Consider the following 20,308-nt stretch of genomic DNA (forward strand, 5'->3'; position numbering starts at 1 on the left):
ACAAACTCTCCATATAAACATCTCAGTTACTTCATTCTTAATAGGAGAAAAATGCAGGGCCAAAACTCATAACTTTTTTTTTTTTACGTTAAACAAAATAGTAAAGTAGATTATAGCTCTCTTATCACTTTCTCCCTCTCAGTTCCAAATTCCACTTTTTCTTAGTGAGTGCAAATCATCTTTCTTTTCATAAATGAGTAAACAAAGGCCAGAATGGTTACTTTTCTTGCCGGAGGTCAAGAAAATGAGTCAAGGACAGATATTTATCCAGGATGGAAGCATTTTGTTTCCCCAGGCTGCTCTACTCCCCAGGACACCCTGCTGCCACACATTGTCTTAGTGACTAAAATGACTCCTATATAATTCAGTTGAAACCCATTAGTTTTCAAATACCAAAGATTTCTAACAAAAACAAGTTATTTAAATAAATATACAAGTTACTTTAAAAAATGTAACCACTCTTTTGTTTTTAAACATCTTTATTGGAGTATAATTGCTTTACAATGTTGTGTTAGTTTCTGCTGTATAACAGAGTGAATCAGCTATATGTAACATATATCCCCATATCCCCTCCCTCTTGCATCTCCCTCCCACTTTCCCTATCCCACGCCTCTAGGTGGTTACAAAGCACCAGCTGATCTCCCTGTGCTATGCAGCAGCTTCCCCCTAGCTATCTATTTTACATATGGTAGTGTATATATATATGTCAGTGCCACTCTCTTACTTCGTCCCAGTTTACCCTTCCCCCTCCCCGTGTCCTCAAGTCCATTCTCTACATCTGCATCTTTATTCCTGTCCTGCCCCTGGGTTCTTCAGAACCATTTTTTTTTTTAAGATTCCATATATGTATGTGTTAGCATATGGTATTTGTCTTTCTCTTTCTGACTTCACTCTGTATGACAGACTCTAGGTCTATCCACCTCATTACAAATAGCTCAATTTTGTTTCTTTTTATGGCTGAGTAATATTCCATTGTATATATGTGCCACATCTTCTTTATCTATGCATCTGTCCATGGACACTTAGGTTGCTTCCGTGTCCTGGCTGCTGTAAATAGTGCTGCAGTGAACATTGTGGTATGTGACTCTTTTTGAATTATGTTTTCTGTGTCTTCTACAACCACCAGTTTTCTCCAAATTTATAGTCTCATTAATTCTATTAAATCAGCAAGTTTTCTTTGGAGAAAGGACTTCACCTAGAACCATAGGTGTAAAAATCTATAGACTTTTCTCTCCTCACGGATCTTTCTCTATGGATATATGGGAGCTGAGCACATGGACAGCACCAGACCTCAATTATAGTTAATTGTCTTTTTCCTGATTAAGGAAAGGCAGGCACTGAGTTGAAGTAGAGGGAGCCTGCATTCAGGTGTTTCTCTAGAGTAACAGTTACTTTTAAATTACATCAGTGATAAGTGAATGCATTCACTTTGTAAACAAATCAGTCATACAGACAAGACAACCAGCATCCCTTGAAGATCCCTCCTTATATTTGCCATTGTTAGTGGTTTGTGGTGTGTACGTACAGACCTGTTTCTACACATTTACATTTATAATGCACATACTGGCCTAAAACATATAATATTGTTGCATCTGTTTTTACTGTAAGTGAATTTAATTCAGTTGTTCTTTCACTCTATAATGTGTCAGGTCTTTCCAAATCACTGTTTAGATCCATCACATTAATTTTAATTGCTACGTAGGAATTTCTGAAATTCCTATTTGTGTTTTCTCTAGATTTCAGTTCCTCTAATGAAAGTCTCCATCTTGTCATCTATTTTTTTTAACACATTACGCATTTTTATTTTATATTTTGTCTAATACATGTAATATATGACTGTCCTGTAAGTCCTTTTCTGTTGTCTCTTAATTTCTTCTTTAAACTTGAATCCTAATATGCTTGTTAACTTTTTTAATGAATCTAGTTTTTGTATGGAAAAAATCACAGAAATCATCTGTGGCTCTGAAGAATAACAGCTTTCTCCAGAGGAAAGTGTATCTTATTCCGGTGAGGAACTGAGCTTACTTGGAGCTCTGTTTCAGTTGTGAGGCTTGTCTGTTTTGATGCATCACTATTCCTGGTGTGTAATTGGTCACATCTGAAAGTTGCAAGCATTTGCCATGTCCCTCCACTGCCACAGGATCTGAAATTGATTTTTTTTCCTCCTGACCCTGGAGACTAATGAAAGGTTTGCTTAGCTTTTCAGACTCTGTGCTGCTTTGACACCTGCCTCATGTCGAAAAACGTTGGGCTCACTTTTCTTCATGTCCCTTCTTACTAGTGTCTTCATTCCTTAAGTCCTCAGTGTCTCGGTAGATCTATGCTGCCTTCAAGCGTATATATTTTAAATATTTTTTCTAGCTTTTATAGGGTTTGTCTTACCTAAGTTAGTCCTCCACAGTTAAAGTGCCTTCAAATGGCTTTTAAATACTTAACATATGTCCCTATCACTTGTAAATAAAGTAAATAGAAAAGAATACCATAATCATGTACCACTGGAAAAGGTAAAAATGTTGGCAACATTCTAGATTGGATGAGAAACCACAGACATGTACTGTCATAATATTTTAAGACTGTAAATTATACTTTATCTTAATAAGCAATTTAGTGATACTTATCAAATTTTGAAATGTTCATTCACTTTGATCCACTATTTTCTCTTCCAGAAATGTATCTTAATTATACACTCTTACAAATGTGCTTTATTACAAAACTGAAAATGAATTTCAGTACTGTTTATAGTAGCAGATTTCTACAAATTATCTGGATGTCTATTACTAATGGATTAGCAGATCAATTTAATGAAGTTTTGTGAACCCATTCAAGAGGATACTACACAGCTATTAAAAATGTGAGATAGAATTATCTAGATAGAATTAGAAATATAAAGAACAATCTTCTAAATATACTACAATCTTCACATTATAGTAAATAAAAGAGAAAATGTCAGAAAAGTATACTTAATGTGCCATGACCTTTGGTTAAAATGGCGTGAGTGTGTATGCTTGAAAGTATGTAACTGAAATAGTGATTGCCTCAAGGACAAGAATCGTGAAGGGAACTGGAAATCTGGGAATTAGGGATAAATTGTCATATTGCTTTTCACCGTATTTACTTTCCCATGCCACTCTCAGGATTTGCTACCTAGTTTACTGCTCAAATTTATTCGATTAAAATTGTATAATTTGGGGCTTCCCTGGTGGCGCAGTGGTTGAGAGCCCGCCTGCCGATGCAGGGGACACGGGTTCGTGCCCTGGTCCGGGAAGATCCCACATGCCGTGGAGTGGCTGGGCCCGTGAGCCATGGCCGCTGAGCCTGCGCGTCCGGAGCCTGTGCTCTGCAACAGAAGAGGCCACAACAGTGAGAGGCCCGCATACCGCAAAAAAAAAAAAAGGATAATTTATCCCCAATAATGAAGTGGATGCAATCTGATCACTGGGCCTGTAGAATTGACCAAGGAGTTAGTTATTGATTTTTCACCTTCATTATTCCTTTACAGTGTTACAGCTGTTTGTGTGAGAATATGTGAGATCAGTGATCTGTAGGTTCACCTGAATCTGGGCCTTCTATATTTAAGTGAAGATGAGCAACAAATGACTGATGCTCAACATCAAATAGGGCTGGTTCCCTGCTGAGAGATATATTGAATTATCTCCTGACTTTTGAATATATAATAATTAATATTTTAATTTTCTGGTACTATATGAATGTGACCAGGCATTTCTTCTGATTCATTCAAAAAGTTCACACAGATCCCCATAGAAATATTTCATGGGGATGGATTTACCCTTCTTAAGAACAAGTTTTTGTACCATCTTTGACACAGTTGTTAATGTTAATATGCTAGCCAATGGCTACATAGAGAGTACAAAGTTCAGAAAGCTTTCCAATGGATTTTAGCCATCTGAAGTATTAATGAAGAGATTGGTACATATGTTATTAATCTAAAATCAAAATCAGTTAGTTTACTTAGGACTTGGGATCAAAAATGTGGATCAGGATTTTGATATGAAGCCAAATATCTTCAAGGCTAATATTAAAGACATGAAACACCCTATGATCTTTTGTATGGCAAAATTATTTTGCCAAGTATTTGAAAAGGAATCTAAGTACCCTGCTGTGTGACCTAGTTGCTCTCTAATAACTAGTTCTAATAAAACTTTCGTAGCTGTGTGATACATAATATGAGAGTCAAGCTGAAAGATTCAAAGAAAATATATCTGTACTTCATGCTGTCACAGCCTATATGGACAATGGAAGTATTATGAAGTATAACTGGCAGTGTCTTTACAATTAAAAAGGATACACTTCTGTGCTTTAGACTTTGGATTATGTGTTACCACAGTTATTATGAAACTAGCACTGACAGCATCAAGAAGGCTTAGTTTACCATCTTTACTATTACAGGAGGAAAATCCAGTTCCATATAGGGTGACTATTTATGAGATTCCTGGTCCATTCTAATGGAGAAGAAGGTAGTCCCTTAAGTAATATAGCCAGTTATTTTCTGACTTAATAAGATGATTCTAATATAGGTAAGTGGCAGAAAGCAGAGACAAAGGCACATGTTAGCCATCACATGGAATAAGGTATACTACCCCCTAAAATCACAAATTTGGAAGTTAAAGTTCTCTTAGAACTCAATCATCTAATTCATACCTCACTTTGACACATGACTTTATTTTATTCAGACATTTACTATATTAATTCTTTTTTACATTTTCTCTCATAAGAAAATATGTTTTACATGAAAAACAATTATACTTTTTTAATTAAAATATAATTGACTTACAATATTATATTTCAGGTATACTACATTAGTTTCAGGTGTACTGTATTCAATATTTTTATAGACTACAAAATGATCACCGTGATAAGCCTAATTACCATCCATCACCATACAAAGTTATTACAATATTAACTATATTCCCTATTCTGTATATTACATCCCCATGCCTTATTTATTTTATAACTGGAAGTTTGTACCTCTAATCTCTCTCACCTATTCTACCCAGCCCCCAACCCCCTCCTCCCCCCAGCAACCACTGGTTTGTTCTCTGTATCTACAAGTCTATTTCTGTTTCGTTATGTTTTTTGTTTGTTTGTTTGAAACAATTGTACTTTAACAGATTTTGCTCTATAAACCTCATCACATTTTGAATGGAATTTAATGTTTTCATGTGTCACAATACTTACTTTAATATTGCACATTAGGCTGACTTAAAACATTTTGGTTTTGATGAAATTTACCCACAGTCAAAATGCCAAGATCAATATTTTGTTAATATACCATGTGTCAACCAACTAATTTTGCCTTTATTTTCATATTTACCATTGCAGATTGAAAATGTTTCTTTCTTTTTAATAGCTTAAGCATAATGTATCATCTTGTTGTAGATGTTTTATATTGATATAAAGAAAAACTACTTTTAGAGTCAGTTGGGAACCAAGTCAACATGAAGATAATTAAAATGACAGATTTGTCGGAAACATGTTACTTATTACAGTAACATAATTGTCTATTCTGAGGTGATTTAATTTTGGATGGATGAAAACAAAAGTTTTATTCCATGACTCTGTTAAATAATTGAAGTCAATACAATCGTATCTCAGTATCCACAGGGGGATTGGTTCCAGGACCCCTGTGGATATCCAAATCTAAGGATGTTCAGGTGCCTTATTTAAAATGGTGCTTTTATTTGCATTAATCTAGTAGATGGATTGAAAAAGATGTTGTTGAGATTTATGTTAAAGAGTGTTCTGCCTATGTTTTCCTCTAAGAGTTTTATAGTATCTGGTCTTAAGTTTAGGTCTTGAATCCATTTTGAGTTTATTTTTGTGTATGGTGTTAAAGAATGTTCTAATTTTATTTTTTTACATATAGCTGTCCAGTTTCCCCAGCACCATTTATAGAAGAGACTGTCTTTCCTCCATTTTACAGTCTTGCCTCCTTTCTCATAGATAAATTGGCCATAGGTGCCTGGGTTTATCTCTGAACTTTCTGTCCTGTTCCATTGATCTGTATTTCTGTTTTTGTGCCAGCACCATACTGTTTTGATGACTGTAGCTTTATAGTATAGTCTGAAGTCAGGGAGGCTAATTCCTCCAACTGTTTTTCTTTCTCAAGATTGCTTTGGCTGTTCAGGGTCTTTTGTGTCTCCATACAAATTTTAAGATTTTTTTGTTCTGGTTCTGTGAAAAATGCCATTGGTAATTTGATAAGGATTGCATTGAATCTGTAGATTGCCTTGGGTAGTATAGTCACTTTGACAATATTGATTCTTCCAATCCAAGAACATGGTATGTCTTTCCATCTGTTTATGTCATCTTCAGTTTCTTTCATCAGTGTCTTATAGTTTTTGGAGTACAGGTCTTTTGCCTCCTTAGGTAGGCTTAGTCCTAGGTATTTTATTCTTTTTGATGCTATGGTAAATGGGATTATTTCTTACTTTTCTCTTTCTGATCTTTCATTGTTAGTGTGTAGAAATGCAACAGATTTTTGTGCGTTAATTTTGTATTCTGCAGCCTTACCAAATTCATTGATTAGTTTTGGTAGTTTCCTGGTGGCATCTTTAGGATTTTCTGTGTTATAGTATCATGTCTCCTGCAAACAGTGACAGTTTTACTTCTTTTCCAGTTTGGATTCCTTTAATTTCTTTTTCTACTGTGATTGCCATAGTTAGTACTTCCAAAATTATGTTGAATAAAAGTGGCAAGAGTGGACATCCTTGTCTTGTTTCCTGATCTTGGAGGAAGTGCTTTCAGCTTTTCACTGTTGAGTATGATGGCAACTGACAAGGGATTGCTCTCCAAAATTTACAAACAGCTCATGCATCTCAATATCAAAAAAAATAAAAAATAAAAAAATAACCCAACCAAAAAATGGGCAGAAGACCTAAAGGGACATTTCCCCAAAGAAGACATACAGATGGCCAAGAGGCACATAAAAGATGCTCAACATCACTAACTATTAGAGAAATACACATCAAAATTACACTGAGATATCACACCAGTCAGAATGGCCATCATCAAAAAAATCTGCCAACAGTAAGTCCTGGAAACGGTTTGGAGAAAAGGGAACCCTCCTACACTGTTGGTGAGAATGTAAATTAGTACAGCGACTATGGAGAACAGTACAAAGGTTCCTTAAAAAACTAAAAACAGAGCTACCATATGATCCAGCGGTCCCACTCTTGGTCAGATATCCAAAGAAAAACATAGTTCAAAAGGATACATGCATCCCAGTGTTCACTGCAGCACTGTTTATAATAGCCAAGACATGGAAGCAACCTAAATGTCCATTGACAGATGAATGGATAAAGACATGGTACATATATACAATGGAATACCACTCAGCCATTAAAAAGAATGAAATAATGCCATTTGCAGCAACATGGATGGACCTGGAGATGATCATACTAAGTGAAGTAAGTCAGACAGAGAAAGACAAATATAATATGATATCACTTATATGCAGAATCTTAAAAAAATGATAGAAATGAACTTATTTACAAAACAGAAGCAGATTCACAGACAGAGAATGAACTTATGGTTACCAGAGGGGATGGGTGGCAGGGAAGGATAGATTGGAAGTTTGGGATTGATACGTACACACTGCTATATTTAACATAAAATGACTTTCCATTAAATAAATAAATAAATAAATAAATAAATAAATAAAATGGTGTAGTATTTGTATAACAGCCTACACACATCCTCCCATATACTTTAAATCATCTCTAGATTGCATATACAATAAGTAATGTTAATACAATGTAAATGCTATGTAAATAGTTTTCCTGTTTGTAACTTTCAGAATTATTTTCTCTGAATATTCTGAATCCACAGTTGTTTGAATCTGAGGACATGGAACCTGCTAAAGAGGGATGACTATATTGTCCATTTCTAAAATCAAACAACAAAAATTGAGAAAGACTAATGTTTTCTATCGTTATTGTGAAAAGATACATCTTTCCTCAATAGGAAATATCATTGAATCTTCTTACATTTTAAACAAAGCTACAGAAAATAAATGTAATTCAATAAGAGAAACTTATAGAATTTTTTAAGGAGAAAAATCAAGCCCAATGAGAGTAAACAAAACATCTAATATTGTATCTGACATGTACTACTTCCTGAATTTATAATTGTTGAATAAATAAAATGAGGCAGCATCAGAGATTTCTAGCATGAATAACTTTATCATGGAACTAATTACCATAAACGTATAAATTCTATTCTTATGAAGAAGTCATGATCATTTACCACTATTCTGTATCTAGTTCAAGCTTCTGCTTATAATGTAGTGAGTTGGGTAGTGTCTCCCTCATATCCATTCCCCCATGACTCTCAGAATGTGACCTTATTTGGAAATAGGGTATTTTGCAGATGTCATTAAGAACCTTGAGGTGAGGGCTTCCCTGGTGGCGCAGTGGTTGAGCGTCCGCCTGCCAATGCAGGGGATACGGGTTCGTGCCCAAGTCCGGGAAGGTCCCACATGCCGCAGAGCGGCTGGGCCGGTGAGCCATGGCTGCTGGGCCTGCGTGTCCGGAGCCTGTGCTCTGCAACGGGAGGGGCCACAACAGTGAGAGGCCCGTGTACTGCAAGGAAAAAAAAAAAAAAAAAAAAGAACCTTGAGGTGATATCATCCTGGATTTAGGTTGGGTCCTCAATCCAGTGACTGGTGTCCTTAAGAGAAGAAGAATGGACACAGAGGCACATAGGGAAAGCCATGTGAAGATGGAGGCAGAGGTTGGAGTGATGCTGCCACAGACCAGGGAACACCAGGACTACCAGAAGCCAGAAGAGACAAGAAGGATTCTCCCCTAGAAATTTCAGAGGGAGCATGGCCATGCCCACCCCTTGATTTTGGACTTGTGTTATCCAGAATTGTGAGAGGAAAAAAAGTTTGTTTTTTTTAAGCCACCAAGTTTGTGGTAATTTGTTGCAGTAGCTCTAGGAAACTAATACAGACATAGAAGGCTAGAAAATGCATTATTCTCATCCTTAAAATCAGGACACAATTTAGATAATCTCCAAATCACAGTTTTTTAATGAAATCCATGGCAGCACTGAGGTTGGAAGGCATCTGACTCACCCAAAATCTAGGCAAAGACAAATGACACCAAGGAGAGACAGGAAGCAGACACCTGCTTCCTTGGGGTAAACAATAATCAGATGTCATATGAATCTGTAACAATAAATCAGCTAATCTTTTTCAAAGAATTACTGAAGGCTGACTGTGGCTACAGTTAGAAAATAGAACCTACCGTAATGATGGCACCCTTGATGGAAATTCACAGTGACTTTCAGACTCCTATCCAGTGAACTAATCAGTGCTTATGAGAAAGACCTGGGCACAGCAAGAGGCCAGGAAAGTCACCCTCATGTTGTTCAGGTGTGGGGGGAAGTGAGCAGCCTCACCTCCATCCTTCTCTATTACCTCTTTTAAAGTCTTTAATGATGATTTTGGAAAATAGCATCAAATTCAGTCAACATTGGGGCACTGGCTAAGAAAAAATTGGGTTTTAGAAAGAAGGAGGGAAAGGAAAATGTCTTGTACCCAGATCATTAGAGAACTCCTACTTCTGGGTGAGGGACAAGATAAATAAGAAGCCCCACCAGACACAGGAACACAGTGCACGCCTAGAATGGATAATACACCAGAGGAACAGACGGATACTCTCCCATGAGTATTCACCACCACCATCAGCCAGCAAATGTCCAGTAACGAGTAATAGCATCTATTACTGGGATGGAGCAGAAGCATGGAGAAAGCATGCCTCTGAGGAGCACGCACAAAAGGAAAATCTTACACTGTGGGTGGGGCTGATATTGTGAAAAACTCACTGGGAAGCACAAGGTGACCTTACAGGAATACGAAGCCTGTGGGGAACTGATAAGAACTGATAGAAACAAGAAATCCCAAACACAGCTCAATTCCTGGCTAGATTGATTCAACTGCCCACCTTAAACGCTATCATAAAAGACTTGTGCCCACAGAAATAGATAATTACTACTTATCTCAGTCTCCACTGCTCTACAGAAGACATCAGAATTTAACAAAAAAAGTTGAGATACCCAAATAAGCAAGAAAAAGCAACATACTCTCAAGAAACAAAGCAGTGAACGTCATCAGTGTTAGATAGGACCCAGAAAGTGAAATTATCTGCTAAGCAATATAAAATAGCTGTGATTAATATGTAAGATGCTTTCGTGGAAAAAGTGAAAAACATGCATGAGTAATTTCAGCAGAGAGATAAAAATTATAAGAAATAATAAGAGAAATTATAGAAATGAAAAACATGATAACAAAGACAAGAATGCCTTCAACAGACTCACCAAAAAAAAATGACTACATCAAAACTGAAGTAGTAAATAATGTCTGATGCACAGTATAATAAATATAGACAATAATATTGCACTATAATTATGTAGTGTGATAAATATCACTACATCAGCAATTATAATACATGAGTGTCTCAGAGTAACATCCTGTACACCTCAAACTTACACAATATTACATGTCAAATTTATTCTATGAAAGAAAAACCCTGAAGTTTTTCAAAGACACTTTCAAAAGAATTTAAAGATAACTACAGACTGGGAAAAAATTTTTACAATATATCAAGAAATTTCAAAATTTGCCAATGATAAACAACCCAAATGAAAATGGGTAAGCACTTATGGAGACCCTTTACAGCAGAAGATAAAAGGGTGTCACATGAAAGGATGTAGAACATCACTTATCAGAAGAGCTTAAACAAAATAAAATTTTGAAAACATAAGAGCTGGAATACCTGCAGAACAACTAGAATTCTCATACGCTTCTGGTAAGTATGCAAAATGGTACAGCCACATTGAAGTGTGGCAGTTTCTTATAATGTTAAGCATATGCTTATCATATAATCCAGCAATTCCTCTCAAAGAGGATTGCCCAAGTCAAGTGAAAACTTATGTTCACTCAAAAGCCTGTCTGTGATTTTATATTTAGCTGCTTTATTCATAATTATTCAAGGAAGAAACAACCCAAATGTCCCATAGTTAGGGAATGAAAAAACAAACTGCAAAATCTCTATTCAATAGAGTGCTATTCAGCAATCATAAAAACGAAATGAATTTCTCATACACTTAATAATATGAATGAATCTGAAATGCATAATGCTAACGAAATAAGCCAGACTCAAAAAGCTGCATACTGTATGATTCCATTTCCACAGCATTCTTCATTTTAGGTATTGGCTTGAATGTAACTTCATCAGCAAGAACTTAATTTCACCCAGTCTAAAAGAACTCCCTACATCCTCATCATTCTCTACTGCTTACCTATGTTTTACTTTCTACATAGTGCTTATGTATATCAAGTGTTTACTCATTTACTGTGTATATCCCCCACTAGAATATAAGTTCCATGAGGAGAGAAACATTTGTATCCTCATTTGTCTAGAACGTAGTAGCTGCTCCATAAATGTTATTGAATTAATGAAAGGTTGGTCCTGAAATAGGAAGAGGTGATTGGTCAGCAGGTACATCAGCAGTAGCTCCTCTGTGATAATAGAATTTGGGTCTAATATAACTGTAAGGAGAGTGATCCAGTTCTGAACAGACAAATTGCAAAATACAGACAAGATAGAGGAGGGCTGACATTTGAACATATCCCATTATTAATCAAGCAGTCACGTAAACTGGTGGGGATTAAGGGATATTTGTATTTTATAGCTAAGCCTCCAAAAGAGTTTCATGGATATTCTGGAAGAACATTTCTGGCTTATGATGTGTTTATTACTCTTTTTTTTTTAAATTTGTGATTGACAGCTTCTTTTTTATTGACGTATAGTTGAATTACAAAGTTGTGTTAATTACTCCTGTACAGCAAAGTGACTCAGTTATACATATATACATTATTTTTCATATTCTTTTCCTTTATGGTTTATCACTGGATATTGAATATAGTTACCTGTGCTACATAGTAGGACCTTGTTGTTTATCCATTCTATATATTACCAGTTTGCATCTGCTAATCCCAAACTCCCGATTCATCCCTTACCTACCCCCTTCCCCTTGGCAACCACCAGTCTATTCTCTATGTCTGTGATTCTGTTTCTGTTTCATAGATAGGTTCATTTTGTGTCACATTTTAGATTCCACATATAGGTGATATCATATGGTATTTGTCTTTCTCTTTCTGACTTACTTCACTTAGTATGATAATCTCTAGTTGCATCCATGTTGCTGCAAATGGCATTATTTCATTCTTTCTTCACAACTTACATTCCCACCAACAGTGTAAGAGGGTTCTCTTTTCTCCACACCCTCTCCAGCATTTGTTATTTGTAGACTTTTTAATGATGACCATTCTGACCACCTTACTCTGTCTTTAGTTTATTTCTATAAAGGTGAACTCAGTTTTACTCTGAACTCAATCATGGCTTTTACACATATGTATGTTACGAATATCTGTTCATAGAAACTATCAAAATTATCGTAATCTTAGTTGATTATGTTTGTGGTGTATGTGTGTGTGTGTTTTCTATAGCAGTAAAAATAGGCAAAGTTTACAGGTAATTTATCTTTGCCCAGTAAACCCACTAACTGAACACTGAGAAATATAAGTCCAGGAGAGTCCACATTTAAAACAAACAGACAACAAGCAAACCGGAAAACAAAAAAACAAAAAACCCAAAAACCCCTGTAGTTTACGTACTTAAGCAGAGATTAGAAAATACCAAATAGGGAATGTTTACCTCAGTATATCTTAAGGGATGTTTTGCATGCTCCTTCATGCATGTAACATGCTTTATGTAATGCACATTCCTGAGTCCCTATCCATATATAGTAATTTGAATCTCAAACAAAATTTGAAGAATCTCTGATTTTAATAAACTGCGAAATGGAGATATATTGTACAATAAAGAGATATGGTCTTCTCATTTGTTTATATTTTATAGGGGACACCTTAAAGAACCCATTAAAAGGACCTTCATAACAAGGTCAGTAGCATAAATGGGACAACTGAATAAAAAGACTCCCTAAAATCATAATGCTCTTAAAAATTAATCAGTAAACACAAACATTCAGTAAACGATATTAATATGGTGTAAAGATTCAACTTGATAGAATTGTGTAAAAAGAAATAATCCCTGTCAGATGAAAATATATCTATTCCCTTTGAGACTCCATTGATTAAAACAAATTTTACCTCATTTGATAATACCTATTTTTTTAATATAAATTTATTTTATTTATTTTTGGCTGCATTGGGTCTTTGTTGCTGCACGCAGGCTTTCTCTAGTTGTGGTGAGTGGAGGCTGCTTTTCGTTGTGGTGTGTGGGCTTCTCATTGCAGTGGCTTCTCGTTGCAGAGCACAGGCTCTAGGCACGTGGGCTTCAGTAGTTGTGGCTCACAGGCTCTAGAGCACAGGCTCAGTAGTTGTGGTGCATGGGCTTAGTTGCACTGCGGCATGTGGGATCTTCCCAGACCAGGGCTCGAACCCGTGTCCCCTGCCTTGGCAGGCAGCTTCTTAACCGCTGCGCCACGAGGGAAGTCCTGATAATATCTAATTTTAGTAATTTATGAATCTGACTCGGGAATATTTCTTCTATTGAACTTAAATACAGTGTTATTAGTTCATCTAAATGCTTGTAAGATGTAATCCCTACATTCCTTCTAGGTTCTCTTTGTTCTGTTTGTATCACTAATTGTTTTATTTTCAGTGATTTTTAATTTTGTGAAACATTTCCAAGTTAAAGATCAATAAGTAAATATGAGGAAATACTTTGTTTCATTTTATTTCTCTTGTCAATGGGAGAATGAACGTTTAATTCTTCTGAAGACAGCATTTTCTTCTTCAGTTTTCTAATCAAAAAACTGCATAATTCTAGTTTTTGAAAAGATATTTTCCCATTTATTATAAATTTATTTATTTATTTATTTATTTATTTATGCCTGCGTTGGGTTTTTGTCGCTGCGCGTGGGCTTTCTCTAGTTGCAGCGAGCGGGGGCTACTCTTCATTGTGGTGGCTTCTCTTGCTGCAGAGCACGGTCTCTGGGCGCACGGCCTTCAGTAGCTGTGGCGTGCAGGCTTCTGTAGTTATGGCATGCAGGCTCAGTAGTTGTGGCACACAGGCTTATTTGCTCCGCCGCATGTGGGATCTTCCCCGGACCAGGGATTGAGCCTGTGTCCCCTGTATTGGTAAGCAGATTCATTTTTTTGTGTGTGATACTCAGGCCTCTCACTGTTGTGGCCTCTCCCATGGTGGAGCACAGGCTCCGGATGCGCAGGCTCAGCGGCCATGGCTCACGGGCCCAGCCGCTCTGTGGCATGTGGGATCTTCCTGGACTGGCGCACGAACCCATGTCCCCTGCATCGGCAGGCGGACTCTCAACCACTGCGCCACCAGGGAAGCCCAGTAAGCAGATTCTTAACCACCAGGGATGTCCGTTCCTATTTATTTTATGACTTAGAATTTTGTTTTCTGAATGGTTTCCATGGGACCCTCTAAATCCAGTTCCTGGCTTAGCTGTTCGGTCATGGGGCACATATAAAGCCCCCTTTCTCCTTCTGCCTTCGCCAAGTCCCTCATACCTCTCTACTTTTGCAGAGGTCTTACACAATGAATTCATGCTCCCCTCTCCTTTCTCTTCAACCTCCTCCTCACTATTTGACTCTCCCTACTACATAATTTGCTGGGCACAGTGCAAAATGAAAATGAAAGTTCCTTGTTCAAAAGAATAAGTGTGATTAAAGTACTAAGATACAAAACTTTTTCTCATCTTCCAGTCTTGACCTCTCATGGTATTTTCTATTTAATGTTGTTTCAGGCAAAGAAAAAAATAAAAAAAATAATTTATCAGCATGATTTTTTCCATGAAATGCTAGGTTTAAATGCATAGAGAGCATGTAAATCATATGAAGAGTGATCCAAATTACACAATTCGTGTTTCCTAGCTTGTCTTCAAACACGAAACTTGTGCTCTAGTGGACCAGAGCTAAAAACTAGACTCAAGAAGGTTGAAAGGAGGAAGAGAGGATTCCTCAAAGTGGAGCCTATCCAGACAGGGCTCTCTAGGAATGGGGTTACTCACTGGTGAGTGCAGACCCTCACAGTTGCATGGGTGCCCTGTTCCAGGACGCAGGGCCACCCCCCACCCCGCTTGCTCAGGACAGTCAGCTGCCAGGTTCCCCCTCTCCCAAGCCTCCACACCCATGTGCTTCAGAGCCAGGCATCCCTCCTTTTCACTGCCCAGCCATCACAATCCACAGGGGGCTGCCTGCAATCCCCCAAAGGCCTTTAAACCTCCACACCTGGATGCACTGCACACCCGGATGGGGAGTGGGCAAGAGAGTTGCCTCCCCCAAGATTTCCTGGTCTCCTGCCAACCATGTCACTGCCAGGCTGCAGCCAAGATGCTCCAGAGTGCACACCGTAAGAGGGCAAAATTTGACAGCAGAATGAGGGCCTCCTAGCCCCTCAGACTCCATCTGGTTATTGTCCGTGTACAGGGCCAAGAGGACCACCTGGCTGTGGGAGAGTGGGTGACCAAGCCATTCCTAGGTGGTGAGGAGCCAGCAGGAGGCAGGTCCAGGCTCCAAACCTCTGTCCCATGCTCTTTGTTCCATCAGATTTCACCTACAAATCACAGTGTCACAAATAAAATTATTAATAATTTCAAGAGGGCAATAACAGAACATTAAACCAATGTGCCTACTTCTGAGAGTGCGGCCTCATGTTAACTGCACAGTTACTGTGCCCATGAAACAGATCCTGTTGGTATTTCACAGTAATCAAATCCCTCTGGTGCATTAAAAAAAAAAAATATCATTCAGCATCACTCCCCCAACAGCCACCATTCATTTTATCACTTCTGAATGCCCAGAGGTCAAAAATTTGTTAACATTCTCCATTTTCTCAACTTTTGCCATTTCTTAATCCAGTCCAGTATGGTTTCAGGTCCATGCAAATGACTCTCTGTAGGCTCTTATTAATCTCAACACCCCTAATCCGAAGAGAATTTTTCAATAATATAACAGTATTTTTAAGCAACTTTCTAGATTATTGACTTCTTTAGCAGCCTCTATTTTTGTTTCCATGGCAACACATGCCTAGGTTTCTTGCTACCAGTCTGAGTTCTCGTCCCCATATTTCTTTGCTGCCCTGATTGCTGTTGTCTAACTTTTTAAAGATCAGTTTCCTAAAGTCCTAGGTGTTCATATATTTTTAGTGTATTTCCTCTTTTAAAGTAACTTTCATTATTAGGTGTGTTCTTCATGACTCACAAAATTACATCTTTACTCCTGGTCAGGCCTCAGAAGTTTAATGCTTTTAACGTCTCAGCTTGGATGTCTGGAAGTTAACTCCTTGTTAAATAGAATTGAAGTTATCCCCGAGTCCTTTTTCAGTGTTTTCTCTCCTACTGAATTATATATCACCACTTACTCTCTGAAACCAGAAATCTCATGGTCATGCCAGACATTTCTACCTTACTCTTGTGCCTCATCTAATCCTATAACAAATTCTCATGCTTTTAATTCCCAAATACCTCCCTAAATCTTTAACTACTCTCCTGTAGTTCATTGTCAGTACCGTCACTCTGGTGAGATACAGTCATTTCTCACCTGGATGACTACAGTGGTTTCCTAACTGTTCCCCACTCTATTTGTTCTCCAACATTGCAACCAACATGATTCTTATACAATATAAAATTAGTTGTATTTGTTCTCTGCCTAAAACCCTTCATTGACTTCCTACTGAGTTCAGTACAGATGAGAAATGAATATACTTGAATGCTACTTGCAGTAAGCAGAGTATTTAGCCACCAAAGATATTCATGCCCTAATCTCTGGAACCTGTGAATGTTACCTTAACAAGGCAAAAAGGATTTTGCAGATGTGATTAACTTGAAGACATTGAGATGGGAGGTTATCCTGGATTATCCAGGTAGGCTGAAAAAAAAAGTTAAAGATGTGATCATGGAAGCAGAGAATTAGGGTATGCAGTGTGAGAAAGGCTGTACTAGCCATTACTGGCTTTGAATAAAATAGATAAACGGGACCAAGAGCCAAGGACAGGGCTTGACCTCTAGAATCTGGAAAAGGCAAGGAAACACTTTATCCTATAGAACCTCCAGAAGGAACAGAGCCAGACTGAAAGCTTGATTTTAGGCAAGTTGAGACCCCTTCCAGAACTGTAAAATAATAAATTTGTGTTTTATTGTTTGTTTGTCTTGCGATACATGGGCCTCTCACTGTTGTGGCCTCTCCCGCTGCGGAGCACAGGCTCCAGACGCGCAGGCTCATTGGCCATGGCTCACGGACCCAGCCGCTCCGTGGCACGTGGGATCCTCCCGGACCGGGGCACGAACCCGTGTCCCCTGCATCAACAGGCGGACTCAACCACTGCGCCACCGGGGAAGCCCTAAATTTGTGTTGTTTTAAGCCACTAAGTTTGTGGTAATTTATTACATCAGCAATGAAAAATTAGTACATGATTGCAGAAAGCAGTATATTGTATGAATTAGGCCCTTATATTTTGATGTAGATTGCCCCCTTTTTATTGTAATTTGATCAGTCTGAAATAAGAATTTGTTATGTGAAACAAAATCTTGATTTTTTCCACATCAGTTTTTTTCTGGGGACTTCTTAAAGTTCAATTCCCCTAGAAAGTTCTTTTGGCTAATTCTACATTATTTTCCTTAGGGAAAAATAGTGTTCAATTGATCAAAGATATATGACACTGGTCATTTTTGCTATTGAATTTTTGTGCAGTGAACCCATTACTTTCATATCTAGTTACTGCACAATCAGGTTACCACGAACAGAGTTATGTAGCCTGCAGAAAAGAGCAGATGGAAAATGCTAGTGGAGATAGGATAAAGAACATTTTAATAATGTAACTTTAAAATGTAACCACTGCAGATTATTTTTCTATGACTGGAATTTAGAACATCATACCAATGTAGCACCCCTAACTCACTTAAAGTAAACTTAATCTGTCTGTAGAGCACAGCTTGCTCATTTTCTATGTTTGTAAAGCATTTTGGTCTTATTTAAAAGAATAGTTGGGCTTCCCTGGTGGCGCAGTGGTTGAGAGTCCGCCTGCCGATGCAGGAGACGCGGGTTTGTGCCCCGTTTCGGGAAGATCCCACATGCCGCGGAGCGGCTGGGCCCGTGAGCCATGGCCGCTGAGCCTGCGCGTCCGGAGCCTGTGCTCCGCAAATGGGAGAGGCCACAACAGTGAGAGGCCCGCATAACGCAAGGAAAAAAAAAAAATAAATAAAAGAATAGTTAATGTCTTTCCCAAGTGTAATTTCATTAATTGCTCAATTTAGCTTCTTATGGAAACATACATACATACACAAAACAGCTACATTATACGACGTGTTAGTATTAGTTTTGAATTGTTTCCCACTCTGCAACTAAGATTGAATTCTGTCCCTGTAGCAGAACTGAACGATATGAAAGAGATTAGAAACTTTTAAGGCCAATGATTTATCAGGCATTCAAAACTTTTAGAGATAACTAATTAATCCAGGCAGTTTAAATTGTAGAGATATTTTCTGTTTTTGCAGTATAATTACTTTAGTTCTTTGTTTTTACATTTTCTTCAAATACTTGCTCATTTCTACTGATAATGAATTCCCAGCCACTGTTCAATTTTAGGACAGGAATCAAGACAGACAGTAATATACATCCTATTTAAGACAGACATTGAATTTAAAAACGTCTTGGTGAACACAGTTCCTTAACAATTTTACTTCTTTAGCTGGGACAACCAGAATGACATATGAAGGACACACTGACAGATCTCTTTTGATCACCACCAGCAAACATGGACAAGTTACCTTATTGTAACTAAATATAATACATACCTAGTGACCTTGCCTTCATTTCTCCACTCAAACTTGAAAAAAGTATATTGAAGGCTAGACATATTTTAATTAGTATATCATTGCCATTGTTATTCTTGCCTTTTATCTTCAAACACATCTGTTCATTCATTCAACAGTTACTGAGCAGACACTGAAAAACAGGCAGGATATGAAGCAACAGAAAACCACAGATGAGATAAACAGGAATACTCGTGAGGTAGACATTACATTTGGTAGAAGAAACATAACTTAAAATTGAAGCAAATGAATAAAATAATTACAGATTATAAAATATTTAATGAAGGAAAGAATCAGAGAATGAGTGAAGCAGAAACATGATAGCTATTTCAGATAGAGTTGGCAGAGAAGGCCTGTCTGCACACCCAAGGCTTGTATAATGAGAAACAGGCAGCTCTGTAAAGAATCTAAAGAAAAGCAATTCACCCTATAAACAATAAAGCACTTCACCCTAGTCATGCCTGACTAGGGAAGAAATGAGATTGGCATGTCCACAGATGAGGAAGAAGTGCATTCAGTATGGTGGGATGATGGAGAAAGAGGAGTGGAGAAAATGAGATGAAAGAAGTGTGGTTGACTTCTTGTTGGCCGTGATATAAATTTTGAATTTTTATAAATAATATAAAATATAAAAAATGAGGTGCTCTGATTTATGCTTAAACAGATCATTCTGGTCACTTAATAGAGAATGGATAGGAGTGGGAAGTAAAAAAGAGGGCTCATTCAAGAGGCTTTTACATTTGTTAAGGTGAAAGATGACTGTGGTTGGACTAGGTCAGTGACATTATGAAAAGAAGTAGAGAAATTAAATCTATATTTTGCCTGGAGAGTTCATGGGACATACTGATAAGGCACTAGGAAAGAGGAGGGAAATAAAGGTTTTGATTTGGTATTTGAAACATGGCTGGATGAGGTCATGTTAAGAAAAAACATAGTGAGAAAAGAAAAAAATCTTTCAACATTACAATATTTAGAGTCAAATGAAAGAAGAAGGGCTAGCAAATTAGGCCAAGAAATGCCCATTGAGGCAATAGAAAATCCAAACAAATGTGGTTCCATAGACTGAGGAGAAGAAAGAGTTTCACAGAGGAAGGGGTGGTTAACCATGAGCAGTGATGCCAAGAGGTGAAGTCAAATCAAGATTGGGAAGGACTTAATAGAGATGACAGGATGGAGACCACAAGTGATGAGCATTCAATGGAGCTGATGAGACAGAAGTTACGATGGGGTGGATTGAGGAGTCAACTCAAACTGCTGTAGCTTAGGAAGGTGAAAGAATCCCAGACTCCCCTCCAGTACTAGATGAAATTACAAACAAGTAAACAAAAATGTGTATCTGGACTTAAAGGAAGAAGGGGAAATCATCAGTTTCCAGATACTCAAAACCAAAAAAAAAAAAAAAAAAAAAAAAAAAAAAAAAAAA

Source organism: Lipotes vexillifer, unplaced genomic scaffold, assembly GCF_000442215.2.
Source record: "Lipotes vexillifer unplaced genomic scaffold, Lipotes_vexillifer_v1.1 scaffold1413, whole genome shotgun sequence".
Taxonomy (NCBI): Eukaryota; Metazoa; Chordata; class Mammalia; order Artiodactyla; family Lipotidae; genus Lipotes; species Lipotes vexillifer.